The sequence below is a fragment of the Nomascus leucogenys genome, chromosome 1a (genome assembly GCF_006542625.1).
Source record: "Nomascus leucogenys isolate Asia chromosome 1a, Asia_NLE_v1, whole genome shotgun sequence".
In the NCBI taxonomy this organism is placed as follows: domain Eukaryota; kingdom Metazoa; phylum Chordata; class Mammalia; order Primates; family Hylobatidae; genus Nomascus; species Nomascus leucogenys.
Window position 1 is genome coordinate 87,521,268 of NC_044381.1, and position 20,376 is coordinate 87,541,643.

Genomic DNA, 20,376 nt, shown 5'->3' on the forward strand with positions numbered 1-20,376 from the left:
TTAGCCGGGCGTTGTGGCAAGCGCCTGTAGTCCCAGCTCCTCGGGAGGCTGAGGCAGGAGAATGGCATGAATCAGGGAGGCAGAGCTTGCAGTGAGCTGAGATCATGCCACTGCACTCCAGCCTGGGCGACAGAGCGAGACTGCGTCTCAAAAAAAAAAAAAAAAAAAAAATTGGCCTGTTTGCAGATGACTTCATTTTGTATAGAGAAAACCCTGAAGACTCCACCAAAAAACCTCTAGAAATAATAAACAAATTCAATTAAAAGTTACAGGCTATGAAATCAACATAAAAATTATTACCATTTCAATATGCTAATAGTGAACTATGTTAAAAAGAAATCAAGAAAACAATTTTATTTACAATCACAACAACAGCAACAACAACAACAAACTCCTAGGAATAAATATAACCATGCAGGTGAAAGATTTCTACACTGAAAACTATAAAATTTTGATGAAAGAAATTGAAGAGGATACAAATAACTAGAAGTGTTCATAGATTGGAAGAATTTATGTTTTTAAAATGGCCATACTACCCAAAGCAATGAGATTTAATACAATCCCTATCAAAATACCAATGACATTCTTCACAGATAAAGAAAAAACAAACCATAAAATTTATGTGAAATCATAAAAGATTCCATTGGAGTGTGAAGCTGGAGGCCTCACACTACCTGGCTTGAAAATATATTACAAAGCTATTATAACCAAAACATCATGGTAGTGACATAGAAACTGATCCATAGACCAATAGAATAGAATGTAAAACCCAGAAACAAATCAACAACCCTGAGCCTTGACAAAGGTGCCAAGGACACACATTGGAGAAAAGACAGTCTCTTTAATAAATGATGCTAGCAAAATTGGATATTCTATGCAGAAGAATGAGACCAGATCCCTAACTCTCACCATACATAAAAATTAACTTAAAATTGATTAAAATCTTAACTATTAAACACAAAAACTATGAAACTAGTAGAAAAAACATAAAATGCTTCCCAATATTGGGCTGAATTTTTCAAGAATTTTGAAAAATAAGACCTCAAAAGCACAGGCAAAAAAAGCAAAGATACACAAATGGGATTATATCAAACTAAAATGCTTTTGCACTGCAAAATAAACTATTAACAGAGTGAGGAGACAACCTGCAGAATGTAAAAAAATTTTAAGACTATTTATCTGACAAGAGGTTAACATACAGAATATATAAAGAACCTAAACAATTCAACAGCTAAAAACCAAATACCTCAACCTAATAATGGGCAAAAAGACCTGAATAGACATTTTTAAAAAGAAGATATACAAATGGTCAATAGGTATATGAAAAAATGCTCAACATCACTAATCATCAGAGAAATGCAAATCAAAACCAAAGGGAGATAACACCTCACTTCAGCTAGGATGGCTATTATCAAAAAGATTTTTTAAAAATCCTGGCAAGGATAGAGAGAAAGAATACTCAGATGCTGTTGGTGGGAATGTAAAGTAGTACAGCCATTATGGAAAATAGTATGGAGGTTCCTCAGAAAAAAGTAAAAATAGAGCTACCATATGACCTCACAGTCCCATTGCTGAGTTTATACCCAGAATAAAGGAAATCAATATGTTGAAGAGACAGCTGCACTCTCATGTTTATTGCAGCACTATTCACAATAGCCAAGATATGAAACATATCTAAGTGTCCATCAATGGATGAATGGATATTGAAAATGTGGTATATATACACAATGGGACACTATTCAGCCATAAAAAGGAATGAAATCCTACGATTTGAGACAACATGAATGAACCTGGAGGAGATCATGATACATGAAATAAGCCAGACACAGAAAAGACAAGCACTGCATGATCTCACTCATACCAGGAATCTAATTTTTTTAAGCTGATATCATAGAAGCAAAGAATAGAACAGTGGTTACCAAAGACTTCAGACAGAGGAAAAGAGGAGGATAGGAGAAGTTGGTCAATGGGTACGAAGTTACAGTTAGATAGAAGGAGTAAATTCTGGTGTTCTATTGCACAGTATCGTGACTATGGTTGACATTAAAATATTGTATATTACAAAATAGCTAGAAGAGAGGCTTTTGAAGGTTCTCACCTTAAGGAATGTAAATGCATGAGGTGATACATACACTGACTACCCAGATTGGATCATTATACAACATAGATATGTATCAAAACATTAAATTGTACCCCATACATATATACAATTACAACATTTCAATTAAATAAATAACTTTTTAAAAGAACTTTAAAACTTCTGGAAACTAATATAGGAGAAAATGTATATGACTTTGGGCTTGGCAATGAGTTTTATATACCATACAAAAAGGATGAATGTTCCTTGAATGAACAAAATGATCATTTGGACTTTTTTAAAATGAAAAACTTCAGTTCTGTAAAAGGCACTGTTAAGAGAATGGAAAGACGAGGCATTAACTGGAAGGAAATATTTGCAAAGCACATATCTGATGAAACATTTGTATCCAAAATGTAGATAGAACTCTTAAAACTCAACAGTAAGAAAAAACAACCCATTAAGTAATAAGCAAAAAATCTGAACATATACTTCACCAAAGAAGATATACAGATAACAAATAAGCATATTTATGGATGCTCAACATCACATGTCATTAGGGAATTGCAAATTAAAACCACAACGAGATACCACCACACATAATCTATTAGAATGGCTACAATCTAAAACACCAATAACACGAAATGATGGTAGGGTTGTCGAGAAACAGAAACTCTCTCCTTCATTGCTGGCGGGAATGCAAAATGATATAGCCAATTTGGAAGGCATTTTGGCAGTTTCTTACTAAGCTAAACATTGTCTTCCATATAATCCAGTTATCACACTCCTAGGTATTTACACAAATGTATTGAAAACTTATGTCCACAAAAATCTGTGTACATATATCTATAGCCAATTTATTCATAATTGATAAAAATTGAAAGCAACAAAGATATCCTTGAATAGGTGTAAAGCTGACATACTTTTATGTTTCCAATGTTGTAAAAGGCGATACTATAGAGATTAAAAATATCAGTGGCTTCCAGAGTTGAAGAGGCAGTGTTAAAGAGATGGAATGAATAGCTGGCACACACTGGATTTTTATGGAATGAAACTATTCTGTATTATGCTGCAATGGTAGATACATGACATGTGTTTTTCAAATCCATAGAAATGTACAACACAAAGGGTGAACCTCAATGTAAACTATGAATTGAGTTAGTAACAATGTATTGATATTGATTCATCAGTTGTATCAACTGTACCTACCAATGCAAGATGTTAATAATAGGGGAGAATGTGGGTAGGGGAGATAGGAAGTAAATGGAAGCTTCCTGTACTTTCTATTCAGTTTTTCTGTAAGCCTAACAATGCTCCAAAAAATAAAGTATATTAATTTAAAAAATTAAAAAATAACCTAATGTGAAAGCAGGAGCAGAGGTGGAGCAATATGGTGGAAAAGAAGGCTCTACCGATTGTCACCCCTGCAAGAACACCAATTTAACAACTATCTACACAGAAAAAAAAAAAAAACCTTCATAAGAACCAAAAATCACGAGAGCAATCCTAGTACCTGGTTTTATCTTCATATCACTTTGTATCTCTGAAAGAGGGACCAAAGAAATAGAAAAAAACAGTCTTGAATTCCCAACACCACCACTCCTGCCCCAGGCAACTGTAGTGGGGTGCAGAGAGCATCTCTGGATGCTGGGGGAGACAGAGCACAGCAATTGGAGGGATTAAACTCAGTGCTGTCCTGTTACAGCAGAAAGGAAAATCAGACTGAACTCAGCTGACACTTGCCCATAGAGGGAGCATTTAAATAAGCCCTAGCCAGAGGAGAATTGCTAGTCCCAGCAGTCTGTACTTGAGTACCTGCAAACCTCACCACTGAGGGCTACAGTGCTGTATGTCTCTAAGTAAACTTGAAAGGCAGTATAGGCTATAAGGACTGCAACTCTAAGATAAGTCCTAGTGCTGAACTAGGCCCAGAGTTAGTGGACTGGGTTGGTTGGGGGGAGGGGGGTTGGGGACATGTGACCAACTGAGACACAAGCCAGGGTGGCTAAGGGAGTGCTGGCATCACTCCTCCTCTAAAATCAGACTTCACAGCTTGCAAGATACCTGGTTGTCCTTCCACTTGAGGAGAGGAGTAGGAAGAATGGGGAGGACTTGTTTTGCAACTTGGATATCAGCTCAGCCACAGCAGGATAGGGCACTGGCCAGAGTCATGAGGCCCCCGTTTCAGGCCCTAGCTCTTGGACAACATTTCTAGACACATCCTGGGCCAGAAGGAAACCTGCTGCCTTGAAGAAAAGGGCCCAGACATGGAAGCATTCATCACCTGCTAACTACAGAGCCCGTAAGCCCTGAATAACCAGCAGCAATACCCAGGTACTATGTCAAGAATCTTGGGTGAGCCTCTGAGACTTGTCAGCTTCAGGTGAGACATAGCACATTACCAGTTGTGGCGGCTATTGGGAGAAACTCCTTCTGCTTGAAAAAAGCAGAGGGAAAAGTAAAGGGGAGTTCATCTTCTACCTTACGTATCAGCATGGCCACAGAGAAGTAGAGCACCAAGTGGGCTCTTGGGGTCCTTGATTCCAGGACTGGATTCTTGGATGGCATTTCTGGACCTGCCCTGGGCTGGAGGGGAGCCCACTGAAGGATGAGTCCCAGGCCAGGCAGCATTCACCACAGCTGACTTAAGAGTCCTTGAGCCTTAAGGGAACATTACCAGTAGTCTGGCAGTACTTCTTGTGGCGTGTGATGGTGGTGGCTATGGAGTGAGGCTCCTCTGCCTTTGGAAAGGGGAGGAAATAGTGAAAAAGATTGCATCTTGTAGTTTGAGTCCCAGCTCAGCTGCAGTAAAATAGAACACCAGGTAGGCTGCTAAAACTTTTGACTCTAGTCTTCAACTCCCAGAGAGCATCTCTGAACCCACCTGGGGTTTTGAGGAACTTGCTTTCCTGAAGTAAAAAAACAACACAGGCAGGCCTGGGTGGCTTTTCCACCTGCTAATTGTACAGCCCCAGGACCTTGTGTAAACACAGAGAGCAGCAAGGGATTGGTTACAGCAGGCCTTGGATGAGACCCAGTGCTGTTCTGGCTGCAGGTCTAACCCAACAAAGTCACAGTGGTGGTGGCCACAGGGGTGCTTGTGTCGCTTCACTCCCAAGCCTCAACTCTTGCCCTTTGTGCACCTATAGGCTTAACACCACATAGAAGTCTTGGCAGCTTCCAGCTTCCACCCTCTGGAGCAGTGATCTGAGACATATCTGGGGCTCTTTTAGCCACAACTGGAGCTGGAGTGGCTGGAATGCAGGGAGCAGTGTCCTTAGGTTGCACAGGGCAGTGAGGCCTGGGGACCGAGGCCCAGCCCATGAAACCATTTTTCCCTCCTAGGTTTCTGGGCCTGTGATGGGAGGGGCTGCTGTGAAGTTCTCTGAAATGCCCTGGAGGCATTTTCCCCATTGTCGGCTATGAACATTTGGCTCCTCTTTACTTATGCAAATTTCTGCAGCCAGCTTGGGCTTAAATTCCTCCCCTGAAAATGAGTTTTTCTTTTCTACCACATAGCCAGGCTGCAATTTTCCACACTTTCATGCTCTGCTTCCTTTTAAATATAAGTTCAAGTTTCAATTCATTTCAGTGCTTATGCAAATGAGCATATGCTTTTAGAAGCAGCCAGGCCACAGCTTGAATGCTTTGTTACTTAGAAATTTCTTCCACCTGGCCGGACATGGTGGCTCATGCCTATAATCTCAGCACTTTGGGAGGCTAAGGTAGGTAAGTCACTTTGAGCTCAGGAGTTTGAGACCAGCCTGGGCAACATAGCAAAATCCTTTCTCTATAAAGAATATAAAAATTAGCTCTGTGTGATGGTGTGAACCTGTAGGCCCAGCTACTTGGGAGGCTGAGGCTGGAGAATTGCTTGAGCTTGGGAAGCAGAGGTTGCAGTGACTGAGATCATGCAACTGCATGCTAGCCTGGGTGACAGAGTGAGACCCTGTCTTACAAAAACAAATTTCTTTTGCTGGATAACGTAAATAATCTCTGTCAAGTTCAAAGTTCCACAGATCTCTAGAGCAGGGGCACAATGCCACCGGTCTCTTTGCTAAAGCAGAACAAGAGTGACCTTTATCCCAGTTCCCAATAAGTTCCTTATCTCCATTTGAGACCTCCTCAGTCCAGACTTCACTGTCCATATCTGTATTAGTCCATTCTCCCACTACTATAAAGATACAACCTGAGACTAGGTAATTTATAAAGGAAAGAGGTTTAATTGACTCACAGTTCTGCAGGCTTAGCAGGAAGCATGGTTAGGAGGCCTCAGGAAACTTACAATCATGGTGGAGGACTAAGGGAAAGCAAGCACATCTTACATGGTGGCAGGCAAGAAGCATGAGAGCCATGGAAATGTCTACTTATAAAACTATCAGATCTCATGAGAACTCACTATCATGAGAAAAGCATGGGGGAACCACCCCCATCATCCAATCACCTCCCACCAGGTCCTTTCTTCAACACATGGGGATTACAATTTGGATTACAATTCAAGATAAGATTTGGGTGGGGACACAGAGCCAAACCATATCATTCTGGCCCGTCCTTTCCCAAATCTCATGTCCTAACATTCCAAAACCAATCATGCCTTCCCAACAATCCTCCGAAGTCTTAATTCATTCCAGCATTAACTCAAAAGTCCAAATCTATAGTCTCATCTAGTAAAACCAAAAACAAGTTAGTGACTTCCAAGATATAGTGGGGGTACAGGCATTGGTTAAATGTTCCCGTTCCAAATGAGAGAAATTGGCCAAAATAAAGGAGCTATAAGACCCATGCAAGTTCAAAACCCAGAGTGTCTGTGGCTTTTTCAGGTACACAGTGCAAGCTGTCAGTGGGTCTGGGGTCTGGAGGATGGTGGCCCTCTTCTCACAGCTGCACTAGGAAGTGCCCCAGTGGGGACTCTGCATGGGGGCTGCAACCCCACATTTCTCTTCTGCACTGACCTAGCAGAGGTTCTCCATGAGGGCTCCACCCCTGCAGCAGACTTCTGCCTGGACTTCCAGGCATTTCCATACATCCTCTAAAATATAGTTGGAGGTTCCCAAACCTCAGCTCTTGCCTTCTGTGCATCCATAGGCCCAACACCATGTGGAAACTGCCAAGGCTTGGGGCTTGCACCCTCTGAAGCAATGCTAAGCCATACCTTGGCCCCTTTTAGCCACTGCTAAGGCTGGAGTGGCTGGGACATGGAGCACCAAGTCCTGAGGCTGCATAAAGCAGCAGGTCCCTGGCCTGGCCCACAAAACCATTTTTCCCTCTTAGGCCTCCAGGCCTGTGACAGGAGAAGCTTCCCAGTAGGTCTCTGACATGCCTTGGAGACATTTTCCCTATTGTCTTGGCTATTAACATTTGGCTCCTCATTACTTATGCAAATTTCTGTAGCCAGCTTGACTTTCTTCCCAGAAAATGGGTTTTACTTTTATACCACATGGTCAGACTGCAAATTTTCCAAACTTTTATGTTCTGATTTCCTTTTAAACATAAGTTCCTCATCTCCATCTGAGACCAGCTCAACCTGGACTTCATTGTCCATATCGCTATCAGCATTTTGGTCAAAACCGTTCAGTAAGTCTCTAGGAAGCTCCAAACTTTCCCACATCTTCCTGTCTTCTTCTGAGCTCTCCAAACTGTTCCAACCTCTGCCCATTACCCAGTTCCAAAGTTGCTTCCACACTTTCAGGTTATCTTTATAGCAGTACCCTATTCTACCAGTACCCATTTACTGTATTAGTCCATTATCACATTGCTTTAAAGATACTACCTGAGACTGGGTAATTTATAAAGGAAAGAGGTTTAATTCAGTCACAGTTCTGCAGGATTAATAGGAAGCATGGATAGGAGGCCTTAGGAAACTTACAATCATGGCAGAAGGGGAAGGGGAAGCAAGCATGTCTTACATGGGGGCAGGTGAGAGATGCAAGAGCAGGGGAAGCTTCTACTTATAGAACCATCAAGTCTTGTGGGAACTCACTCACTATTATGAGAACAAAATTGAACCATGGGCCAGGCATGGTGGTTCATGCTTGTAATCCCAGTACTTTGAGAGGCCAAGGTGGGTGGATCACTTGAGGCCAGGAGTTTGAGACCAACCTGGCCAACATGGTGAAACCCTGTCTCTACTAAAAGTGCAAAAAATTAGCCAGGCATGGTGGCACGTGCCTGTAATCCCAACCACTTGGGTGGCTGAGGCACAATAATTGCTTGAGCCTAGGAGGTGGAGGTTGCAGTGAGCTGAGACCACACCACTGCACTCCTTTTTTTTGAGACTCTGTCTCAAAAAAAAAAACAAATTGAACCATGAAGAAATCCAAAACCTGTCCAGAACAAAACCAAGTAATGAGATTGAAGCTGTAATAAAAATTCTCCCAGTAAAGAAAAGCCTGGCACTCAATGGTGTCACTGCTGAATTATACCAAACATTACAGAAGAACTAATACCAATCCTACTCAAACTATTCTGAAAAGTAGAGGAGAAGAGAATACTTCTAGACTCTTTCTATAATGCCAGTATTACCCTGATACCAAAGACACATCAAAAAAAAAAAAAAAACCACTACTGGCAAATATCTCTGATAAATATCGATGCAAAAATCCTCAACAAAATACTAGCAAACCTAATTCAACAGTACATTAGAAAAATCATTCATCATGACCATGGGGGATTTATGTCTGGGATGCAAGGACAGTCCAATACATTCAAAACAATCAATGTGATACATCAGATCAGCAGAATGAAGGATGAAAACCATATGATCATTTCAACTGATGCTAAAAAAGCATTTGATAAAATTTAACATCCCTTCATAATAAAGACTCAAAAAACTAGGTATAGAAGGAACATACCTCAACATAATAAAAGCCATATATGACAGACTCACAGCTAGTATATACTGAGTGGGAAAAGTCAGAAAGCCTTTCCTCTAAGGTCTAGAACATGACAAGGATACCCACTTTCACCATTGTTATTCAACATAGTACTGGAAGTCCTAGCTAGAGCAACTAGAAAAGAGAAGGAAAGAAAGGGCATCCAAATTGAAAAGGAAGAAGTCAAATGATCCTCGTTTACAGATGATATAATTTTATATTTGGAAAAACCTAAAGACTCCACAATAAAACTGTTGGAACTGATAAACAAATTCAGTAAAATTGCAGAATACAAAATCAACATCCAAAAATCTGTAGCATTTCTATATGCCAACAGTGAACAATCTGAAAAAGAAATTTACAAAGTAATTCCATTTGCAGTAGCAACAAAAATTTAACTACCTAGGAATTAACCAAAGAAATGAAAGACATCTATAATGAAAACTATAAAGCACAGATGAAATAAATTGATGAGGACACCAAAAAATAGAAAATATTCCATGTTTATGAATTGAAAGAATCAACATAGTTAAAATGTGCATACTACCCAAAGGAATCTCCAGACTCAGTGCAATGCCTATCAAAATATCAATAAGACTCTTCACAGATATAAAAAAATCATAAAATTTATATGGAATTTATATTTTTATCATCTGTGAAGATTCTTCAAAGGAAAAAAAAAAGGCAGGATGCAGGGGCTTATGCCTGTAATGCCAGCACTTCAAGAAGCCAAGGTGAGTGAATTGCTTGAGCTCAGAAGTTTGAAACCAGCCTGGGCAACATGGCAAAACCCTGTCTCTACAAAAAAATACAAAAATTAGGAGGTGTGGTGGCATGTGCCTGTAGTCCCAGCAACTCAGGAAGCTAAGGTGAGAGGATGGCTTAAGCCTGGGAGGCAGTGGTTGCAGTGAGCCAGGATCGCATCACTGAACTCCAGCGTGGGTGACAGAGCAAGACCCTGTCTCAAAAAAAAAAAAAATTGAGAAATAGAAAAAAAATCCTAAAATTTATGTGGAACCACAGAATAGCCAACATTATCCTAAGCAAAAATAACAAAACTGGAAGAATCACATTACCTGACTTCAAAGTATACTACACAAAGCTATAGTAACCAAAATGACATGATACTGGTGTAAAAACAGACACATAGGACAATGGAACAGAATAAAGAACCCACAAACAAATCATCACACCTACAGTGAAGTCATTTTTTACAAAGGTGCCAGGAACATACACTAGGGAAAAGACAGTCTCTTCACTGAATGGTGCTAGGAAAACTGGATATCCACCTGCAGAAGAATGAAACTAGGACCCTATGTCTCAACGTATTCAAAAATAAAATCAAAACGGGTTAAAGACTTATATCAAAGGCAGCAGGGGCGGTTGAGAAGTGAAGTCTTGGCTGGAGTTTGCTTCTTGCCAGGAAATCCGCGGCGGCGGCGGCAATTCCTGGCGGAGTGGAGCCGGACAGGCTCTCCGCTCCCTCAGCGGGCCGCGGAGAGCGGGAGCTGGTGCGGAGCAGCGGCGCCAGGAGCCGCTGCGCAGCCCGGGCAGCCGCACTTTCCCATTTTCTCAGTTTTAGAACTGTAACTTAGGTAAATTAGAAGACATTGTGTCGGGGGTGGAGTCAAGATGGCCGAATAGGAACAGCTCCAGTCTCCAGCTCCCAGCCTGAGTGACACAGAAGACGGGTGATTTCTGCATTTCTGCTTGAGGTACCGGTTTCATCTCACTAGGGAGTGCCAAACAGTGGGTGCAGGACAGTCGGTGAAGCGCACTGTGCGCGAGCCGAAGCAGGGCGAGGCATTGCCTCACTCGGGAAGTGCAAGGGGTCAGGGAGTTCCCATTCCTAGTCAAAGAAAGGGGTAACAGACGGCACCTGGAATATCAGGTCAGTCCCACCCTAATACTGCGCTTTTCCCTGGAAAATGGCACACTAGGAGATTGTGTCCCGCACCTGGCTCGGAGGGTCCTATGCCCATGGAGTCTCGCTGATTGCTAGCACAGCAGTCTGAGATCAAGCTGCAAGGCGGCAGCGAGGCTGGGAGAGGGGCGCCCACCATTGCCCAGGCTTGCTTAGGTAAACAAAGCAGCCAGGAAGCTTGAACTGGGTGGAGCCCACCACAGCTCAAGGAGGCCTGCCTGCCTCTGTAGGCTCCACCTCTGGGGGCAGGGCACAGACAAACAAAAAGTCAGCAGGAACCTGCAGAGACATAAATGTCCCTGTCTGACTGACAGCTTTGAAGAGAGTAGTGGTTCTCCCAGCACGCAGCTGGAGATCTGAGAACAGACAGACTGCCTCCTAAAGTGGGTCCCTCACCCCTGAGCAGCCTAACTGGGAGGCACCCCCCCAGTAGGGACAGACTGACACCTCACTTGGCCGGGTACTCCTCTGAGACAAAAATTCCAGAGGAACTATCAGACAGCTGAATTTGTGGTCTCACGAAAATCCGCTGTTCTGCAGCCACCGCTGCTGACACCCAGCCAAACAGGGTCTGGAGTGGACCTCTAGTAAACTCCAACAGACCTACAGCTGAGGGTCCTGTCTGGTAGAAGGAAAACTAACAAACAGAAAGGACATCCACACCAAAAACCCATCTGTACATCACCATCATCAAAGACCAAAAGTAGATAAAACCACAAATATGGGGAAAAAACAGAGCAGAAAAACTGCAAACTCTAAAAAGCAGAGCACCTCTCCTCCTCCAAAGGAACACAGTTCCTCACCAGCAACGGAACAAAGCTGGATGGAGGATGACTTTGATGAGTTGAGAGAAGAAGGCTTCAGACGATCAAACCACTCTGAGCTACGGGAGGAAATTCAAAACAATAGCAAAGAAGTTAAAAACTTTGAAAAAAAATTAGAAGAATGGATAACTAGAATAACCAATGGAGAGAAGGGCTTAAAGGAGCTGATGGAGCTGAAAGCCAAGTTTCGAGAACTATGCGAAGATTGCAGAAGCCTCAGTAGCAGACGCGATCAACTGGAAGAAAGGGTATCGCTGATGGAAGATGAAATGAATGAAATGAAGAGAGAAGGGAAGTTTAGAGAAAAAAGAATAAAAAGAAATGAACAAAGCCTCCAAGAAATTTGGGACTATGTGAAAAGACCAAACCTACGTCTGATTGGTGTACCTGAAAATGACGGGGAGAATGGAACCAAGTTGGAAAACACTCTGCAAGATATTATCCAGGAGAATTTCCCCAATCTAGCAAGGCAGGCCAACATTCGGATTCAGGAAATACAGAGAACGCCACAAAGATACTCCTCGAGAAGAGCAACTCCAAGACACATAATTGTCAGATTCACCAAAGTTGAAATGAAGGAAAAAATGTTAAGGGCAGCCAGAGAGAAAGGTCGGGTTACCCACAAAGGGAAGCCCATCAGACTAACAGCTGATCTCTCGGCAGAAACTCTACAAGCCAGAAGAGAGTGGGGGCCGATATTCAACATTCTTAAAGAAAAGAATTTTCAACCCAGAATTTCATATCCAGCCAAACTAAGCTTCATAAATGAAGGAGAAATAAAATCCTTTACAGACAAGCAAACGCTGAGTGATTTTGTCACCACCAGGCCTGCCCTAAAAGAGCTCCTGAAGGAAGCACTAAACATGGAAAGGAACAACCGGTACCAGCCACTGCAAAAACATGCCAAATTGTAAAGACCGTCGAGGCTAGGAAGAAACTGCATCAAATAACGAGCAAAATAACCAACAAACATCATAATGACAGGATCAGATTCACACATAACAATATTAACTTTAAATGTAAATGGGCTAAATGCTCCAATTAAAAGACACAGACTGGCAAACTGGATAAGGAGTCAGGACCCATCAGTGTGCTGTATTCAGGAAACCCATCTCACATGCAGAGACACACATAGACTCAAAATAAAGGGATGGAGGAAGATCTATCAAGCAAATGGAAAACAAAAAAAGGCAGGGGTTGCAATCCTAGTCTCTGATAAAATAGACTTTAAACCAACAAAGATCAAAAGAGACAAAGAAGGCCATTACATAATGGTAAAGGGATCAATTCAACAAGAAGAGCTAACTATCCTAAATATATATGCACCCAACACAGGAGCACCCAGATTCATAAAGCAAGTCCTGAGTGACCTACAAAGGGACTTAAACTCCCACACAATAATAATGGGAGATTTTAACACCCCACTGTCAACATTAGACAGATCAACGAGACAGAAAGTTAACAAGGATATCCAGGAATTGAACTCAGCTCTACACAAAGTGGACCTAATAGATATCTACAGAACTCTCCACCCCAAATCAACAGAATATACATTTTTTTCAGCACCACACCTATTCCAAAATTGACCACATAGTTGGAAGTAAAGCTCTCCTCAGCAAATTTAAAAGAACAGAAATTATAACAAACTGTCTCTCAGACCACAGTGCAATCAAACTAGAACTCAGGATTAAGAAACTCACTCATAACCGCTCAACTACATGGAAACTGAACAACCTGCTCCTGAATGACTATTGGGTACATAATGAAATGAAGGCAGAAATAAAGATGTTCTTTGAAACCAACGAGAACAAAGACACAACATACCAGAATCTCTGGGACACGTTCAAAGCAGTGTGTAGAGGGAAATTTACAGCACTAAATGGCCACAAGAGAAAGCAGGAAAGATCCAAAATTGACACCCTGACATCACAATTAAAACAACTAGAAAAGCAAGAGCAAACACATTCAAAAGCTAGCAGAAGGCTAGAAATAACTAAAATCAGAGCAGAACTGAAGGAAATAGAGACACAAAAAACCCTTCAAAAAATTAATGAATCCAGGAGCTGGTTTTTTGAAAAGATCAACAAAATTGATAGACCACTAGCAAGACTAATAAAGAAGAAAAGAGAGAGGAATCAAATAGATGCAATAAAAAATGAAAAAGGGGATATCACCACCGATCCCACAGAAATACAATCTACCATCAGAGAATACTACAAACACCTCTATGCAAATAAACTAGAAAATCTAGAAGAAATGGATAAATTCCTTGACAAATACACCCTCCCAAGACTAAATCAGGAAGAAGTTGAATCTCTGAATAGACCAATAACAGGTTCTGAAATTGTGGCAATAATCAATAGCTTACCAACCAAAAAGAGTCCAGGACCTGATGGATTCACAGCCAAATTCTACCAGAGGTACAAGGAGGAACTGGTACCATTCCTTCTGAAACTATTCCAATTGATAGAAAAAGAGGGAATCCTCCCTAACACATTTTATGAAGCCAGCATCATCCTGATACCAAAGCCTGGCAGAGACATAACCAAAAAAGAGAATTTCATAGCAATATCCTTGATGAACATTGATGGAAAAATCCTCAATAAAATACTGGCAAACTGAATCCAGCAGCACATCAAAACACTTATCCACCATAACTAAGTGGGCTTCATCCCTGGGATGCAAGGCTGGTTCAACATACGCAAATCAATAAATGTAATTGAGCATATAAATAGAATCAAAGACAAAAACCACATGATTATCTCAACAGATGCAGAAAAGGCCTTTGACAAAATTCAACAACCCTTCATGCTAAAAACTCTCAATAAATTAGGTATTGATGGGACGTATCTCAAAATAATAAGAGCTATCTATGACAAACCCACAGTCAATATCATACTGAATGGGCAAAAACTGGAAACATTCCCTCTGAAAACTGGCACAAGACAGGGATGCCCTCTCTCACCACTCCTATTCAACATAGTGCTGGAAGTTCTGGCCAAAGCAATCAGGCAGGAGAAGGAAATGAAGGGTATTCAATCAGGAAAAGAGGAAGTCAAATTGTCCCTGTTTGCAGATGACATGATTGTATATCTAGAAAACCCCATTGTCTCAGCCCAAAATCTCCTTAAGCTGATTAGCAACTTCAGCAAAGTCTCAGGATACAAAATCAATGTACAAAAATCAGAAGCATTCTTGTACACCAATAACAGACAAACAGAGAGCCAAATCATGAGTGAACTCCCATTCACAATTGCTTCAAAGAGAATAAAATACCTAGGAATCCAACTTACAAGGGATGTGAAGGACCTCTTCAAGGAGAACTACAAACCACTGCTCAATGAAATAAAAGAGGATACAAACAAATGGAAGAACATTCCATGCTCATGGGTTGGAAGAATCAATATCGTGAAAATGGCCACACTGCCCAAGGTAATTTATAGATTCAATGCCATCCCCATCAACCTACCAATGACTTTCTTCACAGAGTTGGAAAAAACTACTTTAAAGTTCATATGGAACCAAAAAAGAGCCCGCATCGCCAAGTCAATCCTAAGCCAAAAGAACAAAGCTGGAGGCATCATGCTACCTGACTTCAAACTATACTACAAGGCTACAGTAAACAAAACAGCATGGTACTGGTACCACAACAGAGACATAGATCAATGGAACAGAACAGAGCCCTCAGAAATGATGCCGCATATCTACAACTATCTGATCTTTGACAAACCTGACAAAAACAAGAAATGGGGAAAGGATTCCCTATTTAATAAATGGTGCTGGGAAAACTGGCTAGCCATATGTAGAAAGCTGAAACTGGATCCCTTCCTTACACCTTATACAAAAATTAATTCAAGATGGATTAAAGACTTAAATGTTAGACCTAAAACCATTAAAATCCTACAAGAAAACCTAGGCAATACCATTCAGGACATAGGTGTGGGCAAGGACTTCATGTCTAAAACACCAAAGGCAATGGCAACAAAAGCCAAAATTGACAAATGGGATCTAATTAAACTAAAGAGCTTCTGCACAGCAAAAGAAACTACCATCAGAGTGAACAGGCAACCTACAGAATGGGAGAAAATTTTTGCAACCTACTCATCTGACAAAGGGCTAATATCCAGAATCTACAATGAACTCAAACAAATTTACAAGAAAAAAACAAACAACCCCATCAAAAAGTGGGTGAAGGACATGAACAGACACTTCTCAAAAGAAGACATTTATGCAGCCAAAAAACACATGAAGAAATGCTCATCATCACTGGCCATCAGAGAAATGCAAATCAAAACCACAGTGAGATACCATCTCACACCAGTTAGAATGGCCATCATTAAAAAATCAGGAAACAACAGGTGCTGGAGAGGATGTGGAGAAATAGGAACACTTTTACACTGTTGGTGGGACTGTAAACTAGTTCAACCATTGTGGAAGTCAGTGTGGCGATTCCTCAGGGATCTAGAACTAGAAATACCATTTGATCCAGCCATCCCATTACTGGGTATATACCCAAAGGACTATAAATCATGCTGCTATAAAGACACATGCACACGTATGTTTATTGCGGCACTATTCACAATAGCAAAGATTGGAACCAACCCAAATGTCCAATAACCATAGACTGGATTAAGAAAATGTGGCACATATACACCATGGAATACTATGCAGCCATAAAAAATGATGAGTTCATGTCCTTTGTAGGGACATGGATGAAACTGGAAAACATCATTCCCAGTAAACTATTGCAAGGACAAAAAACCAAACACCGCATGTTCTCACTCATAGGTGGGAGTTGAACAATGAGAACTCATGGACACAGGAAGGGGAACATCAACACTCCGGGGACTGTTGTGGGGTGGGGGGAGGGGGGAGGGACAGCATTAGGAGATATACCTAATGCTAAATGACGAGTTAATGGGTGCAGGAAATCTACATGGCACATGGATACATATGTAACAAACCTGCACTTTGTGCACATGTACCCTAAAACCTAAAGTATAATTTAAAAAAAAGTAAAAAAAATAAAAATAAAAAAATAAAATAAAATACTGGCAAACCAAATCCTGCAGCACATCAAAAACTTATCCGCCATGATTAAGTGGGCTTCATCCCTGAGATGCAAGGCTGGTTCAACATATGCAAATCAATAAACGTAATCCAGCATATAAACAGAACCAAAGAGAAAAACCACATGATTATCTCAACAGATGCAGAAAAGGCCTTTGACAAAATTCAACAGCTCTTCATGCTAAAAACTCTCAATAAATTAGGTATTGATGGGACATATCTCAAAATAATAAGAGCTATCTACGACAAACCCACAGCCAATATCATACTGAATGGGCAAAAACTGGAAACATTCCCTCTGAAAACTGGCACAAGACAGGGATGCCCTCTCTCACCACTCCTATTCAACATAGTGTTGGAAGTTCTGGCCAGGGCAATCAGGCAGAAGAAAGAAATAAAGGGTATTCAATTAGGAAAAGAGGAAGTCAAATTGTCCCTGTTTGCAGATGACATGATTGTATATCTAGAAAATCCCATTGTCTCAGCCCAAAATCTCCTTAAGCTGATAAGCAACTTCAGCAAAGTCTCAGGATACAAAATCGATGTGCAAAAATCACAAGCATTCTTATACACCAATAACAGACAAACAGAGAGCCAAACCATGAGTGAACTCCCATTCACAATTGCTTCAAAGAGAATAAAATACCTAGGAATCCAACTTACAAGGGATGTGAAGGACGTCTTCAAGGAGAACTACAAACCACTGCTCAATGAAATAAGAGGACACAAACAAATGGAAGAACATTCCATGCTCATGGATAGGAAGAATCAATATTGTGAAAATGGCCACACTGCCCAAGGTAATTTATAGATTCAATGCCATCCCCATCAACCTACCAATGACTTTCTTCACAGAGTTGGAAAAAACTACTTTAAAGTTCATATGGAACCAAAAAAGAGCCTGCATCGCCAAGTCAATCCTAAGCCAAAAGAACAAAGCTGGAGGGATCACGCTACCTGACTTCAAACTATACTACAAGGCTACAGTAACCAAAACAGCATGGTACTGGTACCAAAACAGAGATATAGACCAATGGAACAGAACAGAGCCCTCAGAAATAATACCCCACATCTACAATTATCTGATCTTTGACAAACCTGACAAAAACAAGAAATGGAGAAAGATTCCCTATTTAATAAATGGTGCTGGGAAAACTGGCTAGCTATATGTAGAAAGCTGAAACTGGATCCCTTCCTTACACCTTATACAAAAATTAATTCAAGATGGATTAAAGACTTAAATGTTAGACCTAAAATCATAAAAACCCTAGAAGAAAACCTAGGCAATACCATTCAGGACATAGGCATGTGAAGGACTTCCTGTCTAAAACACCAAAAGCAATGGCCTGCCTGCCTGCCTGCCTGCCTGCCTGCCTGCCTGCCTGCCTGCCTGCCTTCCTTCCTTCCTTCCTTCCTTCCTTCCTTCCTTCCTTCCTTCCTTCCTTCCTTCCTTTCTTTTCCCTCTGTGGCCCAGGCTGCAATCTACTCGGCTCGCTGCTGCCCCGCACCGTGGACTGCCTGGGACTGCCGGCGCATGCCACCACCGCTGCCTGCTTTTTCTCCTTTGGCTGCAGGCGTGGTTTCGCCATGTTGGCCACGCTGCTCTCCAGCTCCTGACCACGAGTGCTCTGCCCGCCTCGGCCTCCCGAGCTGCTGGGACTGCAGACGGAGTCTCGCTCACTCGGTGCTCGGTGTTGCCCGGGCTGGAGTGCAGTGGCGCGGTCTTGGCTCGCGGCAGCCTCCGCCTCCCACCCTCCTGCCTTGGCCTACCAGGGTGCTGGGATTGCAGCCCCTGTCCGGCCACCGCCCCGTCTGGGAGGTGGGGAGCGTCTCTGCTCGGCCGCCCCTCTGCCCGGCCTCCCCATCTGGGAAGTGAGGAGCGCCTCTGCCCGGCCACCCATCGTCTGGGAGGTGAGGAGCGCCTCTGCCCAGCCACCCATCGTCTGGGAGGTGAGGAGCGCCTCTGCCCCGCCACCCATCGTCTGGGAAGTGAGGAGCGCCTCTGCCCGGCCACCCATCGTCTGGGAAGTGAGGAGCGCCTCTGCCCGGCCACCCCATCTGGGAAGAAGTGAGGAGCGCCTCTGCCCAGCCACCCCGTCTGGGAAGTGAGGAGCGCCTCTGCCCGGCTGCCCCGTCTGGGAAGTGAGGAGCGCCTCTGCCCGGCCGCCCCGTCCGGAAGAAGTGAGGAGCGCCTCTGCCCGGCCACCTCGTCTGGGAAGAAGTGAGGACACCTCTCCCCGGCTGCCCCGTCTGGGAAGTGAGGAGCGCCTCTGCCCGGCCACCCATCGTCTGGGAAGTGAGAAGCGCCTCTGCCCGGCCACCCATCGTCTGGGAAGTGAGGAGCGCCTCTGCCCGGCCGCCCCATCTGGGAAGAAATGAGCAACGCATCTACCCGGTCGCCCCGTCTGGGAAGTGAGGAGCGCCTCTGCCCGGCCGCCCCGTCTGGGAAGAAATGAGGAGCACCTCTGCCCGGCCACCCCATCTGGGAAGAAGTGAGCAGCGTCTCTGCCTGGCCGCCCCGTCTGGGAAGTGAGGAGCGCCTCTGCCTGGCCGCCCCGTCTGGGATGTGGGGAGTGCCTCTGCCCGACCGCCCCGTCTGGGAGGTCTACCATGGAGGCCAGAAGCAATGTGGGGGCTGGACGTGGTGGCTCACGCCTGTGGTCCCGGCACTCTGGGGGGCCGAGGCGGGTTGATCGCTTCGGGCTAGGAGTTCGAGACCAGTCTGGCCAACATGGTGAAACATATGAAAAATACAACAGACAAACCAACCAACCAACTCAGTGACAACAAAACAGGACTACCCAGGAGTCATACTCTAATTTTTTCTATTTTCCTCCCTTTCTGATCCTTTATCCCACTTTCTTTTTCTTCCTCTTCCTTCTCCTTCTTCTTTGTCAAATAGAGGATTGAGTTATTATCACTGATCCATATAAAGTCCCTCTCTCATTTATTTTAATTCCCACCCCCCATTTCTATTCCCCGACTTCCCATGTGCAACCTTCCTAATATGTTTGATATGCATCTTTTTGTTTGTATGTATTTTTAGAAAATGTTTATTGTTTTTGTGTGCAAAAAAAATTAATAAAAAAAAAAAAGCAATGGCAACAAAAGCCAAAATTGACAAATGGGATCTAATTGAACTAAAGAGCTTCTGCACAGCAAAAGAAACTACCATCAGAGTGAACAGGCAACCTACAGAATGGGAGAAAATTTTTGCAATCTACTCATCTGACAAAGGGCTAATATCCAGAATCTACAAAGAACTCAAACAAATTTACAAGAAAAAAACAAACAACCCCATCAAAAAGTGGGCAAAGGACATGAACAGACACTTCTCAAAAGAAGACATTTATGCAGCCAACAGACACATGAAAAAATGCTCATCATCACTGGCCATCAGAGAAATGCAAATCAAAACCACAATGAGATACCATCTCATACCAGTTAGAATGGCCATCATTAAAAAGTCAGGAAACAACAGGTGCTGGAGAGGATGTGGAGAAATAGGAACACTTTTACACTGTTGGTGGGACTGTAAACTAGTTCAACCATTGTGGAAGACAGTGTGGCGATTCCTTAGGGATCTAGAACTAGAAATGCCATTTGACC